At 44.3% G+C, this 26226-nt stretch overlaps 1 long non-coding RNA gene across 1 annotated transcript; it reads right to left on the bottom strand.

The window, feature by feature from the left end:
* Positions 1-273: 273 nt before the first annotated feature.
* LOC142712995 (uncharacterized) lies at positions 274-18821 on the bottom strand. The gene is made up of 4 exons (XR_012870150.1): positions 18727-18821; positions 4093-4202; positions 655-794; positions 274-358 (listed from the first exon to the last, which is right to left on the bottom strand). It is a non-coding gene; the product is annotated as an uncharacterized LOC142712995 (long non-coding RNA).
* Positions 18822-26226: the final 7405 nt, after the last annotated feature.

A 26226-nucleotide genomic window follows, 5' to 3' on the forward strand; every position in this document is an offset into this window, starting at 1 on the left:
TATTGGGGGGTGGGGGCGTCCCAGGAGCCTTTTTTCTATAAAATAAGCACTAATATTTACTGGTGGTAAGGAATAGGAACAGACTGAACATTCACAGAGACATCACCACTATGGTGTCTGGTTTGACTATTGGCTCTGCAGTAAATATGGATGATGAAGAATGCTAAAATGGACGAAGCCTGTGGACCCGTGTCCCTGGTGAGCGTCCTGCCCCTCTCCTTATCCCTGCCAGGTCTGGTTATATCATGGAATAGGGTAAGAGGTCGAGCTTACCACGTCTTCTGTGCCATTCCTGCAGGTCTTCCATGTGTGGGTGTCATTGCTGACCTGCACTTTGTAAGATGTCACCCAGTCATCCCTATGGCAGAGACAGATATATGGTCAATAATGAGGAAAATCACGTAAGGAATGGAGAACAAGCAGTTCAATGAAAATATCTGCCCCATCTAATCTGATCTTTATATTCACAACTAGAGGCTCCAAACCTGCATTGACCTGCTCACACAGCAGATCAGCTTGTTACAATGTACAGAGGAAATCCTCTGATACTCTTATATACACTGGCACATTGTAACAAATCTATAAACTGTGAGCAGGACTTTACGTGGACAGATTTTCAGCTTCTGGATGTAAACCAGAAATCTTCATACTCACGTCCATATTGAGTTCTTTCCTTGAGTGATGACTCCTGTGAAGCGAGTAAATCGTCTGGCATCTATTTCCAACCACTGATTCTTGTTCTTCTCCCCAGCGCACCAAGCACCATCAAAAAAATCATCATCATAGATCCCGGACTAGAAAACAAGTGATATAGAGAGGTACACGGATGACGCAAACAAGCTTAATATGGCACCATTCATCTGCAAGCTAACATAACCCTTCTCTAAGATGTCACATAGATATCAACCTGACTGGGATAATTATCCTGACTTACATCCTGTATTATACTCCAGAGCTGCACTCACTATTCTGCTGGTGGAGTCACTGTGTACATATATTACATTACTTATCCTGTATTATACTCCAGAGCTGCACTCACTATTCTGCTGGTGGAGTCACTGTGTACATATATTACATTACTTATCCTGTATTATACTCCAGAGCTGCACTCACTATTCTGCTGGTGAAGTCATTGTGTGCATACATTACTTATCCTGTACTTATCCTGAGTTACATTCTGTATTATACTCCAGAGCTGCACTCACTATTCTGCTGGTGGAGTCACTGTGTACATACATTACATTACTTATCCTGTACTGATCCTGAGTTATATCCTGTATTATACTCCAGAGCTGCACTCACTATTCTGCTGGTGGAGTCACTGTGTACATACATTACATTACTTACCCTGTACTGATCCTGAGTTACATCCTGTATTATACTCCAGAGCTGCACTCACTATTCTGCTGGTGGAGTCACTGTGTACATACATTACATTACTTCTCCTGTACTGATCCTGAGTTACATCCTGTATTATACTCCGGAGCTGCACTCACTATTCTGCTGGTGAAGTCACTGTGTACATACATTACATTACTTATCCTGTACTGATCCTGAGTTATATCCAGTATTATACTCCAGAGCTGCACTCACTATTCTGCTGGTGGAGTCACTGTGTACATACATTACATTACTTCTCCTGTACTGATCCTGAGTTACATCCTGTATTATACTCCGGAGCTGCACTCACTATTCTGCTGGTGAAGTCACTGTGTACATACAGTGGAGGAAATAAGTATTTGATCCCTTGCTGATTTTGTAAGTTTGCCCACTGTCAAAGACATGAACAGTCTAGAATTTTTAGGCTAGGTTAATTTTACCAGTGAGAGATAGATTATATAAAAAAAATAAAAAAAAATAACATTGTCAAAATTATATATATTTATTTGCATTGTGCACAGAGAAATAAGTATTTGATCCCTTTGGCAAACAAGACTTAATACTTGGTGGCAAAACCCTTGTTGGCAAGCACAGCAGTCAGACATTTTTAGTAGTTGATGATGAGGTTTGCACACATGTTAGATGGAATTTTGGCCCACTCCTCTTTGCAGATCATCTGTAAATCATTAAGATTTCGAGGCTGTCGCTTGGCAACTCGGATCTTCAGCTCCCACCATAAGTTTTCGATGGGATTAAGGTCTGGAGACTGGCTAGGCCACTCCATGACCTTAATGTGCTTCTTTTTGAGCCACTCCTTTGTTGCCTTGGCTGTATGTTTCGGGTCATTGTCGTGCTGGAAGACCCAGCTACGAGCCATTTTTAATGTCCTGGTGGAGGGAAGGAAGTTGTCACTCAGGATTTGACTGTACATGGCTCCATCCATTCTCCCATTGATGCGGTGAAGTAGTCCTGTGCCCTTAACAGAGAAACACCCACAAAACATAATGTTTCCACCTCCATGCTTGACAGTGGGGACGGTGTTCTTTGGGTCATAGGCAGCATTTCTCTTCCTCCAAACACGGCGAGTTGAGTTAATGCCAAAGAGCTCAATTTTAGTCTCATCTGACCACAGCACCTTCTCCCAATCACTCTCAGAATCATCCAGATGTTCATTTGCAAACTTCAGACGTGTTTGTACATGTGCCTTCTTGAGCAGGGGGACCTTGCGGGCACTGCAGGATTTTAATCCATTACGGCGTAATGTGTTACCAATGGTTTTCTTGGTGACTGTGGTCCCAGCTGCCTTGAGATCATTAACAAGTTCCCCCCGTGTAGTTTTCGGCTGAGCTCTCACCTTCCTCAGGATAAAGGATACCCCACGAGGTGAGATTTTGCATGGAGCCCCAGATCGATGTCGATTGACAGTCATTTTGTATGTCTTCCATTTTCTTACTATTGCACCAACAGTTGTCTCCTTCTCACCCAGCGTCTTACTTATGGTTTTGTAGCCCATTCCAGCCTTGTGCAGGTCTATGATCTTGTCCCTGACATCCTTAGAAAGCTCTTTGGTCTTGCCCATGTTGTAGAGGTTAGAGTCAGACTGATTAATTGAGTCTGTGGACAGGAGTCTTTTATACAGGTGACCATTTAAGACAGTTGTCTAATGCAGGCACCGAGTTGATTTGGAGCAGTAACTGGTCTGGAGGAGGCTGAACTCTTAATGGTTGGTAGGGGATCAAATACTTACTTCTCTGTGCACAATGCAAATAAATATATATCATTTTGACTATGTGATTTTCTTATTTTTTTTTAATATAATCTATCTCTCACTGGTAAAATTAACCTAGCCTAAAAATTCTAGACTATTCATGTCTTTGACAGTGGGCAAACTTACAAAATCAGCAAGGGATCAAATACTTATTTCCTCCACTGTACATTACATTACTTATCCTGTACTGATCCTGAGTTATATCCAGTATTATACTCCGGAGCTGCACTCACTATTCTGCTGGTGAAGTCACTGTGTACATACATTACATTACTTACCCTGTACTGATCCTGAGTTACATCCTGTATTATACTCCAGAGCTGCACTCACTATTCTGCTGGTGGAGTCACTGTGTACATACATTACATTATTTATCCTGTACTGATCCTGAGTTATATCCTGTATTATACTCCAGAGCTGCACTCACTATTCTGCTGGTGGAGTCACTGTGTACATACATTACATTGCTTATCCTTTATGCCTTCTTTATGTGAACTGTACAATGGTGATCAGACGTGTGAGTTTCGTTACAGTCCCCCCTGAAAACCCATATCTGTTGTAAAGGCAGAGATTCTCAGAACCGCGTAAAACTTAGTAAATTAGTAAAAAAAAAAAAATATGGAAGCTGTGATAATTTCATCATAAAAGAAAAAAAAAAGTTCAGAAACCTGGTCAAACTTTTATGTGGATTTGTTTTCTTGTTATATTTATATTTCCAGCAAAAGAAAACTCCAGGAATGGAGAGGGATTTCCTGAGTCACTTAAAGGACCATGTTCTGTAGCGGCAGCTTATACTTTATTATGATGTAATATTTAATCACCAGACCTCCCTATGATCAGCTCCTGACCAGGGAAGGCACATGAGAAGGGATTGTCCTTCAAGGATTATTGTATATTTAGACATTTCCTCTTTTTATATATAAACACCTTATTGTGTGACCCACCTGTATGTTCAGACGTCCTCGGTGGGAGCCCAGTCCATAGCGTTTTATGCTAGAAGCCCTCAGCTGGTGGTCAGTTACCCTCAAAGACTCCAATCCCAACGGGGGGCACTCTGTCAATAAAGGGAAGAACTAAATATTAACAGAAATTGAAATCAAGTCACAAAACACAACATAAACCATATAAAACACAGACATTTCCACTACATACTGTATTATAGAACCCCCCCTTTGTGATGAAACAGACGTAGAAGGGGTCCTCCTTTCACCACCAGAGACACGTTGTAGCTTCTCACCATTGGCTAAAAGAGAGGGGGTCCTGAGAAGTGAAGCCGCCTCTGTTACCTGCATATGACAACTTAAGCATCTCTTTTAAGGGTGACATTTACTCCTCCAACCATGCGATGACACTAGAAGTTGCCATGTCCTAGGCAGCAGTAGAGGAGATAGGTGTCCACCACCACAGTTATGTAGACCCTAATGATTTCTGATATAAGGTATAAGAATGGTTTGCAATGGTGACTATTGTCTACAGAATCCACGGCATAGAGGATACTGACATTTAGCCAAGAGCTACCAAATTGTTGGTGATAAATTGGTGGATTTGGTCATGACTGAAGAAGACTTTGCTCTACTGCTCAGCACCAGCCGTGCCTTGGGTCAAAGTAAACCAGGGCAACCTCTACATCATGTTCTCCCAGGGTTCGTGTAGAGCATTTATTCTGAGATTGATTGACTTCTCTAATGTAAAACTTTGTGAAAGGAAAATTAGGAGGTCATGGACGGATCTCAGAGATACTTTGTGTTATACTTTGGTCCCCTCATTATGTGAAGCTCGACATCTCCTCACCTTGGTTTTATGAGTCCTCGTGACTCTCATGGGATGACTTCACCTCGTGTTCATAACAAGCTCCACATAATCATCAAATTACATGCAAATCAAGCTCTAGAAAAATGTCCAAATCACTAATAAATGTAAACGTTGTAATGATGTGACCAGAGAGCAGCTGGAGGAAGCGTCAGACCCCTCCTCATACAAGTGGTAATCCGACACACGATGACACCAATCCATCCGTGTGACGTTAGCGTTCTCGTCCATTTATGGCCTTGTCATCTACATGTGAAAGCTCGGCGGGGACAGATGGACTCCACGTGTTGGGTGTAAAATGTATCACACTCTAGAAGTTCCTCCCAGCAGATGAAATCCCAGAAGTCCCATTCATGAGTAAACTCGTGAATAAGCCGAATAATGGAAGACAATAAACCCTCCAAGACACCTTTTTCTACTAGTGCAAAATCCATCCTTCATGTCGGCTGTTTTTGGCTCACAATTCCTTCATCTGTTATTGTGTAATGTGGAGACTTCAAGACTTTACTTATCCCACTGAAATCAGGGGCCTCTTGATCCTGTGTCCAGTATATCAGAAGACTGCACGTTTTCTTCTACAACTAAAGAGCAGAAACCTCCACTTGATAGTACGGAGAAAGTGTGCTCCTTAATGGGGTTGTCTACTGTAGACTCCTCCACCTCCAAGACAAATTGTCTGCATGCTCTGTCACTCTCGATTAAAGTGAATGGGAGACATGGAAACAGTTAAATACCCAGAGGCGTAACTTGAAGGTCCTGGGTCCCATTGCAAAATCTGTAACCAGGCCCCTACCTACAATGTGTCATTTATGTGGCAAAATGGTCTTTGGGCTTCCGAAGACACCAGAACTCAGGTGCAACTTCTTCCTCTGCACCCCCTGCAAGTACCACTGTTCTCCATCACATTGATTTGTCATAAATGTCTATGGTTGGAAAATCCCATTAGCACCACCACCCGTCCCTAAAACTATTATAAATATACAGGGAAAGGGAATAGGCAATAGTGAGCAGTCAAGCAAGTGACCACTGGACACCAGGCAATAGGAAACCACGCTACTGGACTCAATAAACAAGGCACTTCATCATTAGACAACAGGCAATAGGAAACTACGCTACTGGACAAGAAACAAGGGACTTCAACACTGGACACCAATAACTGGAGCACAAGTCTGATGGACATTAGGGACTGTTGAACTAAACCACTGGACACCAGGGACTGATGAACTAAACCACTGGACACCAGGGACTGATGAACTAAACCACTGGATAGCATAGTGTAATCCACTGAACTACTGGACCCTAGAGATTGAGGAAAGATTGAGGGACTAAATCATTGGACACCAGGGACTGATGAACTAATCCACTAGACACCAGGGACTGATGAACTAATCCACTAGACACCAGGAACTGATGAACTAAACCACTGGACACCAGAGACTGATGAACTAAACCACTGGACACCAGAGACTGATGAACTAAACCACTGGACACCATGGAGTAATCCACTGGACCCTAGGGATTAAGGAAAGACTGAGGGACTAAATCATTGGACACCAGGGATCAAGAACCTAAACCACTGGACACCAGGGACTAGGACAGTAAATCACTGTACAACAGGGACTAACGCACTGTCTCGGTGGACACAAGGGGCTGGAGAACCAAACTATTGCACAAGATGGACTGGAGAACTTGAATTCTGGTTGTGATGGTGACTGGGTCTGCGTGTTCTAATCTGACCAGGGCAACATCAGTATGGAGTTTGTATGTTCACCCCGTACATTGTGTGAGGACACTACAGAATATGTTGGTGCCATATAAATAATGTGAAATAATAACAGGAGTGATTCTATGTTGAACTTTCTGCACATGAAATGCAGCCAGGAAATCCAGCTGAAATTTCCCTCAATTTTCGATATGGACTCAGGATGTTCCCCTGGGGCTTTCAGGCATTCCACTGTGATATATCATGAGAACCAGCGTCTTCTTATCAAGTTATTACTTGTGGCCAAATCTGTGATAGTAAAACATCTGTTATGAGCAAAAGCTCCGAAGACAGGAAGGAATGAAACGGCCCTAGAACCAGGACTGATCACCCTCCGCACCCCCTGGTCTCCAGTCGCCAGGTTGTTTGCAGAAATGTCTAAAAACCACTTCCGATTCCCACAAGCAATTTGGCTCCAACCCCCATGTCAGTATATGTCTTTATACAGTCCTATGTGTAAGCCATACAATATATGTGTAGAATTGACGCCTTCATATCATTTTTCACACTAAAGTCTAAGAAGTTAAATCGAAAACATCTGCGGTCCCATGATGGAGTCTGTGGAGCTCCAGGGCATAACATCAGATCCATTCTCTGCCCAAGACTCATTGATAGTCAGATAAACAGTTTTCCAATGTCTGGATGACACAGGAGCCTTTGGTCTCACATCTGCTCCTCATTGATGGATTTGCTGACTCTGCCACATTTCAAGAACAATTTCCTAAGAATACAGATCTGTTCACATCGCACAGTTACTGTCAGCTGCCTGCCCGAGCCAAGGATGCCAGCCTGCTACCGATACCGGAAATCTATGCTGGGTGCGTCCTGCCAAATCTGTCCAGGGGGCCAACTGACTATGATCCTCTCCAGTGGAGCCCTGAGTGGACAATGCTCTATCCTCATCCTGATCCTCTGGCCAAGTCTCTCAAGGTACTTGAAATATGACATAGTTCCTAAATGACACAACCCCCAGCTGAGAGTCGTCCCATTCACATTTATTCTGCTTCTCAGACTACAATGGAAAGTTTGAAAACATATGAAGGTAATTTGATGACTTCTAGAAGAGGTCCACCAAAATGTTTGAGCATTAGGTAGCTTTAGGTAGGCACTACCATTTGTATTATAGTGTTTGTCCCATCAGAGCCATATGCCCTCTCATCCTCTGCCCCTATCTAGGACTAAGAGCTAATCCACTGGACACAAAGTACTGAGAAACAAACTACTGGACACCAGAGACTAAGGAACTAAACTACTGGACACCAGGACCTAAGGAACTAAACTACTGGACACCAGGACCTAAGGAACTAAACTACTGGACACCGGGACCTAAGGAACTAAACTACTGGACACCAGGGACTAAGGAACTAAACTACTGGACACCAGAGACTAAGTATCTAAACTACTCGACACCAGAGACTAAGGAACTAAACTACTGGACACCAGAGACTAAGGAACTAAACTACTGGACACCAGGACCTAAGGAACTAAACTACTGGACACCAGGACCTAAGGAACTAAACTACTGGACACCAGGACCTAAGGAACTAAACTACTGGACACCAGGACCTAAGGAACTAAACTACTGGACACCAGGGACTAAGGAACTAAACTACTGGACACCAGAGACTAAGTATCTAAACTACTCGACACCAGGGACTAAGGAACTAAACTACTGAACACCAGGAACTAAACTACTGGACACCAGAGACTAAGGAACTAAACTACTGGACACCAGAGACTAAGTATCTAAACTACTCGACACCAGGGACTAAGGAACTAAACTACTGGACACCAGGGACTAAGGAACTAAACTACTGGACACCAGAGACTAAGTATCTAAACTACTCGACACCAGGGACTAAGGAACTAAACTACTGAACACCAGGAACTAAACTACTGGACACCAGAGACTAAGGAACTAAACTACTGGACACCAGAGACTAAGTATCTAAACTACTGGACACCAGAGACTAAGTATCTAAACTACTCGACACCAGGGACTAAGGAACTAAACTACTGGAGACCAGGAACTAAGGAACTAAACCACTGGAGACCAGGAACTAAACTACTAGACAGCAGGAACTGAAGAACTAAACTACTGGGCACCAGAGACTAAGTAAATAAACTACTCAACACCAGGGACTATGAGTTAAACAATTGGACACCAAGGACTAGAAACTAAACTACTTGACAGGAGGGACTAGCAACTAACTACTGGACACCAAGGAATAATTATCTAATCCACTGGACACCAAGTACTGAGAAACATACTACTGGACAACAGGGACTAGGAATTAATCTACAAGACACCAGGCACTAAGCTACTGGACACCAGGAACTGAAGAACTAAACTACTGGACACCAGAGACTAAGTACCTAAACTACTGGACACCAGGGACTGAAGAACTAAACTACTGGACACCAGAGACTAAGTACCTAAACTACTGGACACCAGGGACTGAAGAACTAAACTACTGGACACCAGAGACTAAGTACCTAAACTACTGGACACCAGGGACTGAAGAACTAAACTACTGGACACCAGAGACTAAGTACCTAAACTACTGGACACCAGGGACTGAAGAACTAAACCACTGTACACCAAGGACTAGGAACTAAACTACTTTACACCAAGGACTAGGAACTAAACTACTGGACACCAGAAACGGCACTAGACATCAGGGACTGAGAACCTAAACTACTGGACAATAAAGACTGAAGAACTAAACTATTGGGCACCAGGGACCGAGAAACTAAACGGCTGGATTCCACCAGGCACTGAGTATTATAGCAGTGACTGCCCTGAGACCCCCATATGCAGTAAATGTAGAGTGCGGGTTTACAGCTTCTGCAATTGTCCCCTTGAATAAAAAATGGAAGATGTTTATTACTGCTTCTGTCTTCTCTACTACAGCAATGAGCGTTACGTACTGAATAGAGACGGCCGCTGATCTGTTTACCCGCCAATGTGACCGATCACAAGATCGTTGGTTTTCTTCTGCATGACACAGCAGATTTGCCATGACTACTACCCCACAGAGGACTGTTGTCAGCTTTAACTATAGCCCCTTCGCATCACCAAGTTACAGCAGAAAAATACATATTAAAAAAGTAGTGAGCGTCCACCAGACATCTTGGGGGACATATTATGTATGGAAAAAAAAAAAATGTAGAAAACCAAAAACAGCGCCCAGATCACAGAGAGGCGCCCAGATCACAGAGAGGCGCCCAGATCACACAGAGGCGCCCAAATCAATCACACAGAGACGTCCAGATCACAGAGAGGCGCCCAGATCACACAGAGACGCCCAGATCACAGAGAGGCGCCCAGATCACACAGAGGCGCCCAGATCACACAGAGTCTCCCAGATCACAGAGAGATGCCCAGATCACACAGAGGTGCCCAGATCACACAGAGGCGCCCAGATCACACAGAGTACCCAAATCACAATCTATGTAACCTCTGATTTGTTGGGAACTGTAACAGTGAACACATAGACTTTTCTGGGACCCTACTGCACCTACATTATGAACTCGACAGAGAACACACAACCGTGGGATGCTCCATCAGATGCCTGAAAGTCACAGAAATAGTTACAAAAATTCTCTGGGTTGTCCAAAAAATAAAAATGTCTGCTCATTGAGGACTGGAAAACTCTGGTCGTTGAGGGGTTAATGATCTATTGACATCATATACTCAAGATGCTTACATCATCAACATTACACGCAGAATATTTGTGGCCGGGTTAGAACTTAGTCTCAGGTATCGCCCTTCCTTCAGTTTAGGGTGAGGTGGCATTTGGGCACTAAGCCCAGCACTGTCCTGGAGAGATGGCATCATGTGCATTACTATGATTGATTTTTGAGGGTTTGACCACGAATGGTTTAGGAGGTGAGAGTATACATAGGTGGCCGGATCACTTGTAGATGCACTCTGTGTATACCGTCTACAATGTTGGGTAGATTTGGTGTCCAGCTGCTGCAAGGGTTAACTTAAGAGAACAAGTCAACCACCCAGCGGCCGCTGCGGAGGAAATAGTGAAAAGTTTTGTAGGTCTCGGCTGGAGAAATCATTAAGAAAGAATAATATTTATAGTGGGGACTGAAGCTTTCCTGAAACGTGTCCCATAAGTAAAAGCCCCCGCCGCCCCTACAGCTCTAGAGTTACATGGGTTTTTACTGAATCGTTTATTTGCACAGACGACTAATATCAATAAACAACGAGGAAACCCGAGAGTCGAAGAAAAAAACGAAATCTGAAAGACAATGGAAAAAAAGTAACTGCCCCCTTAGTTTCTCTAACAACCAATTGGCTGAAATGACCGGATTCAGCACCTTGAGCTCAGACGTCTTGTTTGCAACCTTCATGTTGAATCTAAACCTTCTATATAATGAACCATGAGATGGAAGGAAACACCAGGATGTTTCTACAAGAAGAAGATGGCAGGAAAGTTTATGAGAAGAGACAAACGTGGAAATCTATCAGTCTAAAAAGGGTAATATGGCTGAGGTCAGTGCTCAGGACTTCTCAGGCCAAGACGACAACGACAGAAGTCATGAGAGGAGCAGACCACCGTTATCCAAGAGGAACGTCAATGCTCAGCTCATATCTGTAATAAACCCCTGGAGGATCCCCGAGCCGCATGGGAGAATCTTCTATGGAATGTGGGGTCAGAAGTGGAGTTCCATGGACAGCACAGGTTCCAGTATGTCTTATGTCTGGTCTAGATTCAGAATTCACCTGTAAGACCATCATAGAACCGTCACACATGGTGGTGGTGGTGGTGGGTGAATGATGGTGTATGTGGTGGTGAAGGGGGTGGAATCTGTAGCCTCAGAACCTGGACAACTTGTCATTTTTGGAAGCTTAAACATTCTTCAGGAGATTGTCCAGTCATCTGCAGAAGTGTAATTGGGTAACGTAGCGAGACACAGGATCCCGAACACAAGATCAAGACATAACATGGAAGTTTTGGAGTCACTAAAATCTAATAAATGCAGATTAGGAAGAAAAAGCTGCTCCTCTGAACGGGCGCTCAGGTGTGGATGTTACTGATATCTTCACAAAAATCGTCAGGGTGTATTTTCAACGATTTTATTGTTAAAAAAAAGAACAATATAAAATTCGATTGCTGCAAAGCGTTTCAACCCCGCACTGTGGTCTTCATCAGGCATATGCACAACTCACCAAGGTGAGCTCCATTCATTAAGTTATTCATTATCCTACAAATACCAGAACGATATCACCTTAGAGGAGCGCCGTTTTCTCTCTTTTTTATCCCCCTTTTTTACTTTCAAATCTAATAAAAACGCTGCGATAGGACCTGAAATGCTCGGTGGAATGACAGCCGCTCTGCGGAGAATAAACTGTAGGAAGCGCCTGGCGGCAAGTATTGCTACTACAGGTGGTGGACATTATGTGTGAGGGGGCAGATACTTTCTCACATGGGAGGTGCCAGTGTTTGGTTACTTTGTTATTTGACGTTATTTTTTTTTGTGTTTTTTTTTGTGTTTGTTTTAAGCCATTGAAGCGAATGCAAACGAGGGCCGCAGGTTTTTTTCTGCCTCCTATTAATTTCAATTGAAGGTCAGCAGTGGAAACCACCTGAAAACCATCAGCCCCCACTCACAGTAAAATGACCGTCAGACCCCCACTCACAGTAAAATGACCGTCAGACCCCCACTCACAGTAAAATTACTATCAGCCCCCCACTCACAGTAAGATGACCATCAGCCCCCCACTCACAGTAAGATGAGCATCAGCCCCCCACTCACAGTAAATTGACCATCGACCCCCGAATCACAGTAAAATGACCGTCAGACCCCCACTTAGAGTAAAATGACCATCAGCCCCCCACTCACAGTAATGACCATCAGACCCCCACTCACAGTAAAATGACCATCAGACCCCCACTCACAGTAAAATGACCATCAGCCCCCCACTCACAGTAATGACCATCAGACCACCACTCACAGTAAAATGACCATCAACCCCCACTCACAGTAAAATGACCATCAGCCCCCCACTCATAGTAATGACCATCAACCCCCACTCACAGTAAAATGACCATCAGCCCCCCACTCACAGTAATATGACCATCAGCCCGCCACTCACAGTAATGACCATCAGCCCCCCACTCACAGTAAAATGACCATCACCCCCCACTCACAGTAAAATGACCATCAGCCCCCCACTCACAGTAAAATTACCATCAGCCTCCCACTCACAGTAAAATGACCATCACCCCCCACTCACAGTAAAATAACCATCAGCCCCCCACTCACAGTAAAATTACCATCAGCCTCCCACTCACAGTAACATGACCATCACCCCCCACTCACAGTAAAATGACCATCAACCCCCCACTAACAGTAAAATGAGCATCAGCCCCCCACTCACAGTAAAATGACCATCAGCCCCCCACTTACAGATGCCCCTTTAGGTGGTGTCCCACAGCCCCCTTGTAGGTAGTGCGAGATTCTGCTTTTTCAGGGAGCTACAGTGGCACTATGTATAGGAAGGGGGGATGGAGGGTGCTATCTACAAGGGGGCTGTGTGGCACTACCTACAAGGGGGCTATGTGGCACTACCTACAAGGGGGTGTTTGGCACTCACCCCTTTGTAGGTAGTACCATATAGCCCTCTTGTAGGTAGTGCCACATAGCCCCCTTGTAGGTAGTGCCACACAGCCCCCTTGTAGATAGCACCCCCACCAATGTAGATGGCACCCCCAGGGGAAGCCCCTGATGTCCTGTCCATATATGGACAGTGGCATCTGGGGCAACCCCTGAAGCAGAATCCCTGTCCACAGCGTCTCTGTCCATTTATGGACAGAGACTTCTGGTGCTTCTCCTGGGATTCTCCGAATCACCGGCCACCATGCCGGCAATGCTGTGGCCAGGGATTCCGCTTCAGGAGTTGCCCCTGATGTCACTGTCCATATATGGACAGAGACATCAAGCGCTCCGTTCAGGAGCGGAATCCCCGGCCACAGGGGGATTCCGCTCCTTCAGGAAGCAGCCGTGGCGCTATGTATAGGAGGGGGGGATGGGGGCTGAAATTTACAGAGGTAGGGGGCGCTATCTACAAGTTGGCTGCAAAAAATCTCCTCCTCCTCACATGCACTTCGTGCTGTGAGAAGGTGGAGGAGAAGGAGAAAAAGCACGGCCACAGTGGTTCAGAGGAGTGTCGCGGCACCCTTGGAGGGTTCTCATGCAACCCCGGTTGGGAATTACTGCTATAGGAAGAAGCTTATTACAAGCTCTGACATTGATATTCTGCTGCCTCATATTCCGGGAACTCGTTGTTCTGATTCATGAGCACATTCTTGTGGTCGGCTGACACGGTTATACTGCTCCACTCAATGCTTAGCTATAGACAGGAGCAAAGGAACATCTTCCTATAGTCTTTATATATAAACAAAGAGGAAGCCTCCAGCTCACCTTGTATGTGGACTTGTAATTTGTAGTCCCTGCGCACGGGTCCTTAACATAGGCCATGAATAAGGACGCAGCTAGCGTTCGAAACGCGTTGGCTACCTACCTCATTGAAAACTCTCTGCATTTCAGGACATCTTTATTTTTTCTCCCTCGATCCTATTTTAAATATCGATACCATTAAATCTTGGAAATAGTTTCCTTTTAACCTCTCACAGCGCTGGATCCAACTTTTCTCTTTCATTTGCAATCAGTCTTTATATATAACCTGAACGACCTTCATCATTGAGGTACAGCCCATGACCTGAGGACCTTACATCCCAAGTTCCCTATTATTCCATTGGTGGCAGTGGTCAATGGCCGATCTCTAAATAAGCAGAATAACTATATACTGTACATCACATGACTCCTATCTGGTCGCAGATGGTGCATTGATCGGTCACGTGGTCCTGTTGTCTGCTCTCTTATCTGGCCGGCTTCTTGTGGACATTGTCCTTCACTCCCATTGGAGCTGTCTATATTGGTTTAAGATGTCAATAGTCAGTAGATCTGGAGACGGTCCGCAGTCTTTTCCCGAAACAAGTGACTCATCTCTGGACGCTGGACATGTGCGAGCAATGTGTGTCCCTCAACCTTTTATCCTAGTTGTTTCATAATTCGTACTTCCCCTTCCATAATCAGAACAATCAATGAGTCTTTGTATCTCATCTCCACATAGAAGTCAAGGCCGCCCACATTTCCCTATAAATCTGTTATTGTCTTTCAGATGTTTTAGATTAGATTTAACTGTTTCGGGGGAATCAACGTTACTGATACAGCAACTAAACAATCTTATCTCTTCACCAAAATCCATAAACCATCAATAGAAATCCCACTGGTCCGGCATGGGCTTGGAAGTTTGAATGTCGAACTACCAGAAGTCTTGAGTATTAGAGTATTCGGTGTTCTGTATCTGGAAAATGTTTGGCGCCTGGCTACCGGATGAGCACCTGTTCAGTAGATTCCTCCTGCAGGTTATTACAGCAGAGAGAACATGGGTTCCATGCCTGGAGAACATTTCATTGAGTATTGTCCTCTCAGCAATCTTCCAGAAAACCCTCTGAGTCACAAGGGTTAAAGGAAAAGGCAATAGAGGCCTTAAATGTTGTTGGCTACTTAAAATGATTGTCCAGTTTAGAAAACCCATTTCCATACACCATATTAGGGAAATCTGAGAGAGGGGGGTCCTCTGTTCAGGATCCTCATATCTTGGTCAGAGTGGAGAGCAGTTACATAGAGCATCTCTCTCTCTGGAGGACCTGTCCTGTCCTGTATTATACACAAGACATTGATATGGATGGACATTGTGTAATGCTTTATTTTCCCTATGGTGGCGCTGCAGGGAAACTCAACACTTGCTGCCAGGATTCCTCATCACAGCTGATCACTGGGGTTCCCAACAGGGGGAGACTTTGTGATTAACTTATCAAGGGACACTTCTAACAAGTAGGTATTGTTCAAAGTGGAGAACCTCTTTAAGGTCATAATGTCTACATATGAAGGAATCAAGATCATGGAGATAAAACAAAGACTGCTTAATAATTGTCCCTAATGCAGACTAACCCACAAATAACCTATTCTCAACTGGGTAATTTTGGGGTAAACTAACTTAATGGGAGGGCGGCCATATAATTTGAACCATGTGCACTGTGGGTCAGTAAATAGTAGAGCTCCAGGTCTGCATTATTTTTGGGATATTTGGCATGGTGTTAAGTTTATGGGACGCTGTCGAAAAGCAAGAGCAAACAGTCTGCAGGTGAGCTGCAGTACATGTTTCATATCCCTTTTCCATGCAGTACCAGTATGAATTTTAACGGGATAATTGAGTATCATCTTATTATAGAACTTTCTACAAATCTCTGGGAATAACCATCTCATCTGAGTAGTGACAAGGACTGAATTATAATCCCACATCTCCTGGGTTTTGAGGATGAGGAGGGGGAGGGCGGCTGTAGATATACTAGTACAGTACATGGCAGGATGTAAGGATCACTACGGGAAGAACTCCCACCAAGACCTCCATAATTATCTGGCCGGACATAACAAGGAGTCTGTTATATAATCTAATGGTGAGGGAAAACACCTGCCGGGGAAGAGGCCGAAGAATAACTTCACAAATTCTACATAATCATCAGATTCTTCTCTGCAGATCCCTCCTACAGTAATGTCTACAGCCATCTATTCATAGTAGATTCCTAGTGTTCTTTTGGGCTGTGGCCTACAAACCTGAACAAAGAAGAGCTCAGGATAGTGATCTACAACCCTGAACAAGGAAGATTAGCAGGACAGTGACCTCCACCTCTAGACATGGAAGAGGCATAGGACAGTGACCTCCACCTCTAGACATGGAAGGTATAGGACTGTAACCTCCACCTCTAGACATGGAAGGTATAGGACAGTGACCTCCACCTCTAGACATGGAAGGTATAGGACAGTGACCTCCACCTCTAGACATGGAAGGTATAGGACAGTGACCTCCACCTCTAGACATGGAAGGTATAGGACAGTGACCTCCACCTCTAGACATGGAAGGTATAGGACAGTGACCTCCACCTCTAGACATGGAAGTTATAGGACAGTGACCTTCACCTCTAGACATGGAAGTTATAGGACAGTGACATCCACCTCTAGACATGGAAGTTATAGGACAGTGACATCCACCTCTAGACATGGAAGAGGCATAGGACAGTGACCTCCACCTCTAGACATGGAAGTTATAGGACAGTGACCTCCACCTCTAGACATGGAAGGTATAGGACAGTGACCTCCACCTCTAGACATGGAAGTTATAGGACAGTGACCTCCACCTCTAGACATGGAAGGTATAGGACAGTGACCTCCACCTCTAGACATGGAAGGTATAGGACAGTGACCTCCACCTCTAGACATGGAAGTTATAGGACAGTGACATCCACCTCTAGACATGGAAGTTATAGGACAGTGACATCCACCTCTAGACATGGAAGAGGCATAGGACAGTGACCTCCACCTCTAGACATGGAAGTTATAGGACAGTGACCTCCACCTCTAGACATGGAAGGTATAGGACAGTGACCTCCACCTCTAGACATGGAAGTTATAGGACAGTGACATCCACCTCTAGACATGGAAGAGGCATAGGACAGTGACCTCCACCTCTAGACATGGAAGTTATAGGACAGTGACCTCCACCTCTAGACATGGAAGGTATAGGACAGTGACCTCCACCTCTAGACATGGAAGGTATAGGACAGTGACCTCCACCTCTAGACATGGAAGTTATAGGACAGTGACATCCACCTCTAGACATGGAAGGTATAGGACAGTGACCTCCACCTCTAGACATGGAAGGTATAGGACAGTGACCTCCACCTCTATACATGGAAGGTATAGGACAGTGACCTCCACCTCTAGACATGGAAGGTATAGGACAGTGACCTCCACCTCTAGACATGGAAGGTATAGGACAGTGACCTCCACCTCTAGACATGGAAGTTATAGGACAGTGACCTTCACCTCTAGACATGGAAGTTATAGGACAGTGACCTCCACCTCTAGACATGGAAGTTATAGGACAGTGACCTTCACCTCTAGACATGGCAGTTATAGGACAGTGACCTCCACCTCTAGACATGGAAGTTATAGTACAGTGACCTACACCTCTAGACATGGAAGTTATAGGACAGTGACCTTCACCTCTAGACATTGAAGTTATAGGACAGTGACCTTCACCTCTAGACATGGAAGTTATAGGACAGTGACCTCCACCTCTAGACATGGAAGTTATAGTACAGTGACCTACACCTCTAGACATGGAAGTTATAGGACAGTGACCTTCACCTCTAGACATGGAAGTTATAGTACAGTGACCTACACCTCTAGACATGGAAGTTATAGGACAGTGACCTTCACTTCTAGACATGGAAGTTATAGGACAGTGACCTACACCTCTAGACATGGAAGAGGCATAGGACAGTGACCTCTACCTCTAGACATGGAAGTTATAGGACAGTGACCTTCACCTCTAGACATGGAAGAGGCATAGGACAGTGTCACACATCTGTAGACTTGGAGGGGTCATAGGAGAGTGACATACAGCCTTGGACAATTGAAAGGCAGGAAAGGAATGTACATCTAGTGCGTTTCTCTGTGTTACCATGTACCCCAGATATTCATGCTGTGCCCATGGCATCAGTCAGTTCGGTTTGGCCAGCTCACAGGACGTTTTGTAAGATTTATCTGGTGCCTTATCCTACCTAAAAGATCTCCACTAGCTCGATAGGATATCTGAGGGACCTGCTCCAATTTTGGTATTTTTGTGGTGATTTTCTATTGACAATAAATGGAAATACAATCATATGTGCCTCCTACATGCAGAGGAGTTGTAAATTTCAACAGGAAAAGACACCACTATTTCATGTGCTTATGCACCAAATCACAGGTTATTCCTTTTTGGGAAGGAGGGTAATTGTTGGTAACGTTCTCATCCACACTAAATGTCCCTGTGTCCACCTGTCCTTATACATAGATCTATTAGGCGTTCAGTACATACGTTCCTCCGTTGTTCCTCCTGGACCGGCCTTTTCCTCTTTCACCTTCTTCAAGACTTTCACCGTTTTGACTATTTTAACCTTTCTTTTCGGAACCTTTGCTAGAAAATTAAAAAAAAGGACATTGGAAGATTTGTCTGGTACCTGGTTATAAAGATTGTACATACACAGATCATACACCAACATACATCCCATCCAACATACATCCCATCCAACAGACATCCCACCCAACATACATCCCGTCTAACATACATCCCGTCCAACATACATCCCGTCCAACATACATCCCGTCCAACAGACATCCCACCCAGCAGACATCCCATCCAATAGACATCCCACCCAACATACATCTCATCCAACATACATCCCATCCAACATACATCCCGTCCAACATGCATCCCATCCAACATGCATCCCATCCAACATACATCCCATCCAACAGACATCCCACACAACATACATCCCACCCAACATACATCCCAACCAACATACATCCCATCCAACTTACATCCCATCCAACAGACGTCCCATCCAACATACATCCCATCCAACATGCATCCCATCCAACATGCATCCCATCCAACATACATCCCATCCAACATACATCCCATCCAACAGACATCCCACACAACATACATCCCACCCAACATACATCCCATCCAACATACATCCCATCCAACTTACATCCCATCCAACTTACATCCCACACAACATACATCCCACCCAACATACATCCCATCCAACTTACATCCCATCCAACATACATCCCATCCAACAGACATCCCATCCAACATACATCCCACCCAACAGACATCCCATCCTCCGCACACTCACCACGCGAAGCCCCTGTGCCCCACCTAGAGAGTATATCACTGTGCAGCCATACAGTGTTTATAGCTACCACACTAAATAGCCCAGATCTGGAAAAGGTCTCTATAAGGCTTGGTTCACATTCACTTTGATTGGGGGCACTTTTTTTTAAAGGATCTAAATAGTTTTTATTTTGTTAGAGGTGGGGGGGGGGGGCATTTTTTTGCAATCACATAAGCCTTTTTATAGCCTTAGGATGAAAACAAGAATGTTCCCATTTGCTGATCGCAAGCATAGTTCTTGAAAATAGTGATGATATGGTACACGAAGTCCATTAGAAAGTTGCAGAACTTCTGATTATATAATAGTGAAGCTTTATTTACAAATGAATGGCCGGGCTAAAACCTCCGTGTTCCTGTGCCGAGCTCCAGTGTAATGCTGAGGCCAGCGCTGGGTTTATATAAACATGGAGCAGCTGCAGTGAATGTAATGAGAAGGCCCCTCTGTTCTATGTATATGAGCTGCACATGTCTGGTCTTCTGGTCGTACTCATCCGTGTCACCTCCATACCTCTCAATCTGCAGCCACACTCCCATCATTGTCAGCAGTGCATATTATATTGGATTAGATTGTCCTATAGTCATGTACACATATTTCATCTGCTACAACCTCGGTGAAGAACATTTTCACCCAAAAATAAACAATGAAGAACAAGTACCCCATAACAAACCAAGCTGGGGTGTCCTCTACTGGTGCATGACCACCTATCTCCTGAGATTGGCAGAACTACAGAGGTCCCACAGCACTCTCAATCTCTACTTCCAATATCCTTATATTATATGAAGAAGGGACTTTTCTGCATTCAGCCCCATGGGAACATTGGACCATCCAGATGCCCCTTGCAGATATCTATGTTGATGCCTAAGTTAAGCGGTTGGCTGGGACTATTGGGGGGCGTACCTGTGGCAGATACTTAAGGGGCACCTGTGGCAGAGGCACTTCTGGGACATCTGTTGCTGGCACACTCTTTTGGGGGCATCTGTTTACTGGGACATCTGTGGCTTATTTTTGGGAACTTTAAGGACATTAAAAAGGCCACTGTGAAAAATGTGAGCAGCACAGAATGGCGTGAAAATGTGTTTCGGTGCGAGTAGTAATGCTACACTGTTAGAGGGTATGTGAGTCATGAGGTACATATTTTTTATTTGACCCACGGGATAAATGCTGCAATTGGATGAAGATGGTGGAGCCACACAGACACCCATTCTCTCATACACACTTATATAGAGCCTATAGAATGTGGGGTGCAATTAACACAACATATTGTAGCAGGGGAAAATTACAAACTTTATTGAAAAAATTCACAAATGTTAAAAGATGAGTCATGCCAAGCATGAATAAAAACGTTCATCAAATGCCAGAAAGATATGTACAACAATGGGTACAATTACACATGTAGACAATGTTGGCTGCTGTATTCAAAGAACAGACTGATCGATCGTATAAACAGAGACAGAAATACAGGAGAATAACATATAACGTATCGCCACAAACCATAACATTGCAGGCTTAGTAGTAAAGTCTCAGTTAGATCAGATACTAGCAGTCTAAATGTCAAAATCCTAGTAATTGCATAGCACTCTGGATAGGTGTGGTTGAGCACAGCAGCACGAAGAAAGGAGTACAGCCAGTCACATACCCATGATGAAGTCTCTGGCAAGAGAGATCGTCAGACCCGACGCGCGTTTCGGCGGGATGCCTTCGTCCGGGGGTGCACCTGTACGATCGATCAGTCTGTTCTTTGAATACAGCAGCCAACATTGTCTACATGTGTAATTGTACCCATTGTTGTACATATCTTTCTGGCATTTGATGAACGTTTTTATTCATGCTTGGCATGACTCATCTTTTAACATTTGTGAATTTTTTCAATAAAGTTTGTAATTTTCCCCTGCTACAATATGTTGTGTTAATTGCACCCCACGTTCTATAGGCTCTATATTAGTTGTTGAGGGTCAATGCACCAAGGAATACTTGGTTTTACCTTAGATCTCGCTTTTTCATTTAGTTTACAATATGTTTCTTTGTTACTCATATTAGCGAGATCGCCTCCTGTCTGTACCAATAGGTTTTTGTTTCTCATACACACTTGTAGACTACGTGCAGTCCTGGACAGGCATCAGGTGAAATGACCCACGCAGCGGTGGGCAGAAGAGGGCAGTACCAGCCACCCTGAGCTGAGTGTGATGAGTGGACATCCAGTGACATGCAAAACCTCATCACGGCTTGCCCAGTGAAAATACAATCTATGACACCAAGACTGCTGATCTGCATTCTGCAGGCCATGGTTATCTGTACAGTAAAATAGAGATTATAGATGAACCAGTGAGCAAGAAAGCATGCAAAGAGATGACATCATCAGGTGAGGAAACATGCAAAGAGATGACATCATCAGGTGAGGAAACATGCAAAGAGATGACATCATCGGGTGAGGAAACATGCAAAGAGGTGACATCATCAGGTGAGGAAACATGCAAACTGCCCGCATGCCATAGAGACATCAACCTATATGTATGAAGTTGCATTCTTCTGCGTTGTCAGACTTGTCCCTCTGCCACTTACTGATGCCCCCGTGGGTCCATGATACCCAAAGTTCCTATATTTTACTGGTAATATCTCCTAGTGACAGAACTAGTGTTGTTTCCAGCATAACAAAATATGGGCATCCAGCTGAGAAAACAAAGTCCCAATTTAGTCTTTTTTTGCAATTTTCCCAAGGACTTTATGTAAGACCTTGACATCTTTTCCAAATCCTTAATCACAAACCACATCATCCTGGATCTCCTCATGTATTACATTGTTAACATAGAAATTAATGACTTCAACTTCTGCCCAACAACCTGGATCATGTCCTTCAGGAGGTTCTCTGGCTTTAGTGCAGCAAAAAATCCAGATCATCTCTTCTCTGGGGTAGAACTATCTACAGCCCCTGGCCAGCCCTGTACTGTCTATAAAGGGGGTTGAAGTGAGCTGGAAACGCTAGTCCTGACCATAGAACAGAAGGAACATGAGGGATTAAATGCCATTATCAAGAAGATAAACTCTGCAGTCCTGGAGCTGGCAACACCATTAGTGGTCCATGTGGACTGTCCCACCTCTGAGGGAATTGGACGCCCTTTCTCAATAGGAGATGTTCAGTACTTGGATGAAGGATTGATAGGGACCGGGACACAAGCTTCAATGACTTCATTGATATGTGCATATATGGGGTGCTGGAGTACCCCTCAATATCGAGGTCCCGTCATAGACACTAGCTGCGGCTACCAGTGTACCATAGCATGGCAGAAACCTGAAGAAATGTACCACTTATAACTAAGACCGTGTCAAACGAAGTCACGATTGGTACAATCTGGTCATGAATTATTATCTGTCATCATCATATCCTTGGAAGCATCAAATATGAATATTATCTGACCAGATCTGACGACACTTTCGGGTTGTAGTTTATGGTAACAGCAGCTTGTGAAGAAGCTCCATTATGGGGAAGAGCAGGAATTGATTCTGCTGTGATATGTCCTGATATCATCTGATCTTCGTCTGACTGGAGCTACAATTGCTGCATGTAAAACCAACCCCAGATTATCCTTACCCCGTCTAGTCCTACTACCACATTGTCCTCTTCATTAACATTTTATAGCGGAGCCCAGGAAGTTCCAAAATTCTCTCCCTGAGGACAATATAAATGTCCCTGAATTGTTTCGCTGCGGTGATGTAGGAGGTGACGGTGGCAGTGGTGATGAATTGGTGAGTAGCGATTTGTTGATATTGGTGGTTGTGATGGCAGTGCAATGGTGATGCTTATATTGGTGGTGGTGGAGTAATGGTGATGATAGGGGTTATAATCATAGTGGTAGTGAAGGTGGTGGTGGAGTGATGAGGTGGTATATTGGTGATAATTATGGCGGTAGTATAGGGGTGGTGATGGTGATAATGGAGGTGAAAGTGGTGGTGATAATGGTGGTACGGAGGGTGGTGATGGTGGTGGTATAGTGGTGTTTTTGATGGTGTGATAGCGGTATGATGGGGATGATAGGGGTTATAATCATAGTGCTAGTGAAGCTGGTGGTGATGGTGGAGTGATGATGGTGGTATATTGGTGGTTATTATGGTGGTAATATAGGGGTGGTGATGATGGTGGTTTTGGGGATGGTATGGTGGTGTTTTTGATGGTGTGATAGTGGTATGATGTGATGATAGGGGTTATAATCATAGTGCTAGTGAAGCTGGTGGTGATGGTGGAGTGATGATGGTGGTATATTGGTGGTTATTATGGTGGTAATATAGGGGTGGTGATGATGGTGGTTTTGGGGATGGTATGGTGGTGTTTATGGTGGTGTGATAGTGGTATGATGTGATGATAGGGGTTATAATCATAGTGCTAGTGAAGCTGGTGGTGATGGTGGAGTGATGATGGTGGTATATTGGTGGTTATTATGGTGGTAATATAGGGGTGGTGATGATGGTGGTGATGGGGATGGTATGGTGGTGTTTTTGATGGTGTGATAGTGGTATGATGGTGATGATAGGGGTTATAATCATAGTGCTAGTGAAGCTGGTGGTGATGGTGGAGTGATGATGGTGGTATATTGGTGGTAATTATGGTGGTAATATAGGGGTGGTGATGATGGTGGTGATGGTGGTGGTATAGTGGTGTTTATGGTGGTGTGATAGTGGTATGATGGGGATGATAGGGGTTATAATCATAGTGGTAGTGAAGCTGATGGTGATGGTGGAGTGATGATGGTGGTATATTGGTGGTAATTATGGTGGTGATATAGGGGTGGTGATGATGGTGGTGATGGGGGTGGTATAGGGGTGGTATATGGTGGTGTGATAGTGGTATGATGGTGATGATAGGGGTTATAATCATAGTGCTAGTGAAGTTGATGGTGATGGTGATGGTGGTGTATTGGTGGTAATTATGGTGGTAATATAGGGGTGGTGATGATGGTGGTGGTGATGGGGATGGTATGGTGGTGTTTATGGTGGTGTGATAGTGGTATGATGGTGATGATAGGGGTTATACTCATAGTGGTAGTGAAGCTGATGGTGATGGTGGAGTGATGATGGTGGTATATTGGTGGTAATTATGGTGGTGATAGTGTTGGTGAAAGTGGTGGTGATGATGGTGATGAAGGGGGTGGTATAAGGTGGTGTGATAGTGGTATGATGGTGATGATAGGGGTTATAATGATAGTGCTAGTGAAGCTGATGGTGATGTGATGATGGTGGTATATTAGTATTAATTATGGTGGTAATATAGGGGTGGTGATGATGGTGGTGATGGGGGTGGTATAGGGGTGGTATATGGTGGTGTGATAGTGGTATGATGGTGATGATAGGGGTTATAATCATAGTGGTAACAGTGGCAATAAGAGAGTCACTATTAACCATGAAAAGTGAGGACAACTTCTAGTCACTGTTTCCACTTCTTATATCATCCCATAGTATCTGCATGTCGTACTGATCACGTATTTGAGGTTGTGACTTCTCCAGCTGGGACCATTCTGCCTGTGGGATATCAGTAGATAACTAGAAGACGTCTCCCATTAGGAAGAATCATTATCTGCCTCCTCCAGCATCTTCTCTAACAGAATAACAGTCCAGGGGTCTCAGAAGAACCTGCACTGTAAACACCAGACACATAGAATCTCTCCAGTGGAGTCCAGTGCAGGTCTATAGCGATGATGTCATAGACTTGTCATCATAGACTGAAGATGTGTTGTGTGTAAGGCATGAAACCAACATCTGATCAGAGTCCGCTGACTATCCCAGGACCCATCACCAGTAATGACACCAATACTGGAGCTCCACTCACTGTACTCATTACTGCTTCAAGAAATCTACCTGAGGAACTCTAATGATGCTGCTTGTGAAGGGAGACCACAATCCTTCCTGACGATACTTCTCCTGTACACAAAGACGCTATCCCTTTACTGAGGTCCACTTTATGATTCTAACATTTTGGCAGTTGTAATACTCGAAGATATTGATCCGCTATTGCGCATAGCTAAAGACTTCTCACCTGTGTGTAGTGAACATAATGCTCCAAATCAATCATAATCTGGAGGAGATGCACAGTATAAAGTATCCTGCACATGTCTAAAATGTCCCTGAAGACACTGCTGCAGTATGAGGACTTTATGATGACACTGCTGCAGTATGAGGACTTTATGATGACACTGCTGCAGTATGAGGACTTTATGGTGACACTGCTGCAGTATGAGGACTTTATGATGACACTGCTCTAGTATGAGGACTTTATGATGACACTGCTGCAGTATGAGGACTTTATGATGACACTGCTGCAGTATGAGGACTTTATGGTGACACTGCTCTAGTATGAGGACTTTATGATGACACTGCTGCAGTATGAGGACTTTATGATGACACTGCTCCAGTATGAGGACTTTATGATGACACTGCTGCAGTATGAGAACTTTATGGTGACACTGCTCCAGTATGAGGACTTTATGATGACACTGCTCCAGTATGAGGACTTTATGGTGACACTGCTCCAGTATGAGGACTTTATGAGGACACTGCTACAGTATGAGGACTTTATGAGGACACTGCTCCAGTATGAGGACTTTATGATGACACTGCTGCAGTATGAGGACTTTATGATAACA

This window comes from Rhinoderma darwinii, chromosome 1 (assembly GCF_050947455.1).
Source record: "Rhinoderma darwinii isolate aRhiDar2 chromosome 1, aRhiDar2.hap1, whole genome shotgun sequence".
In the NCBI taxonomy this organism is placed as follows: domain Eukaryota; kingdom Metazoa; phylum Chordata; class Amphibia; order Anura; family Rhinodermatidae; genus Rhinoderma; species Rhinoderma darwinii.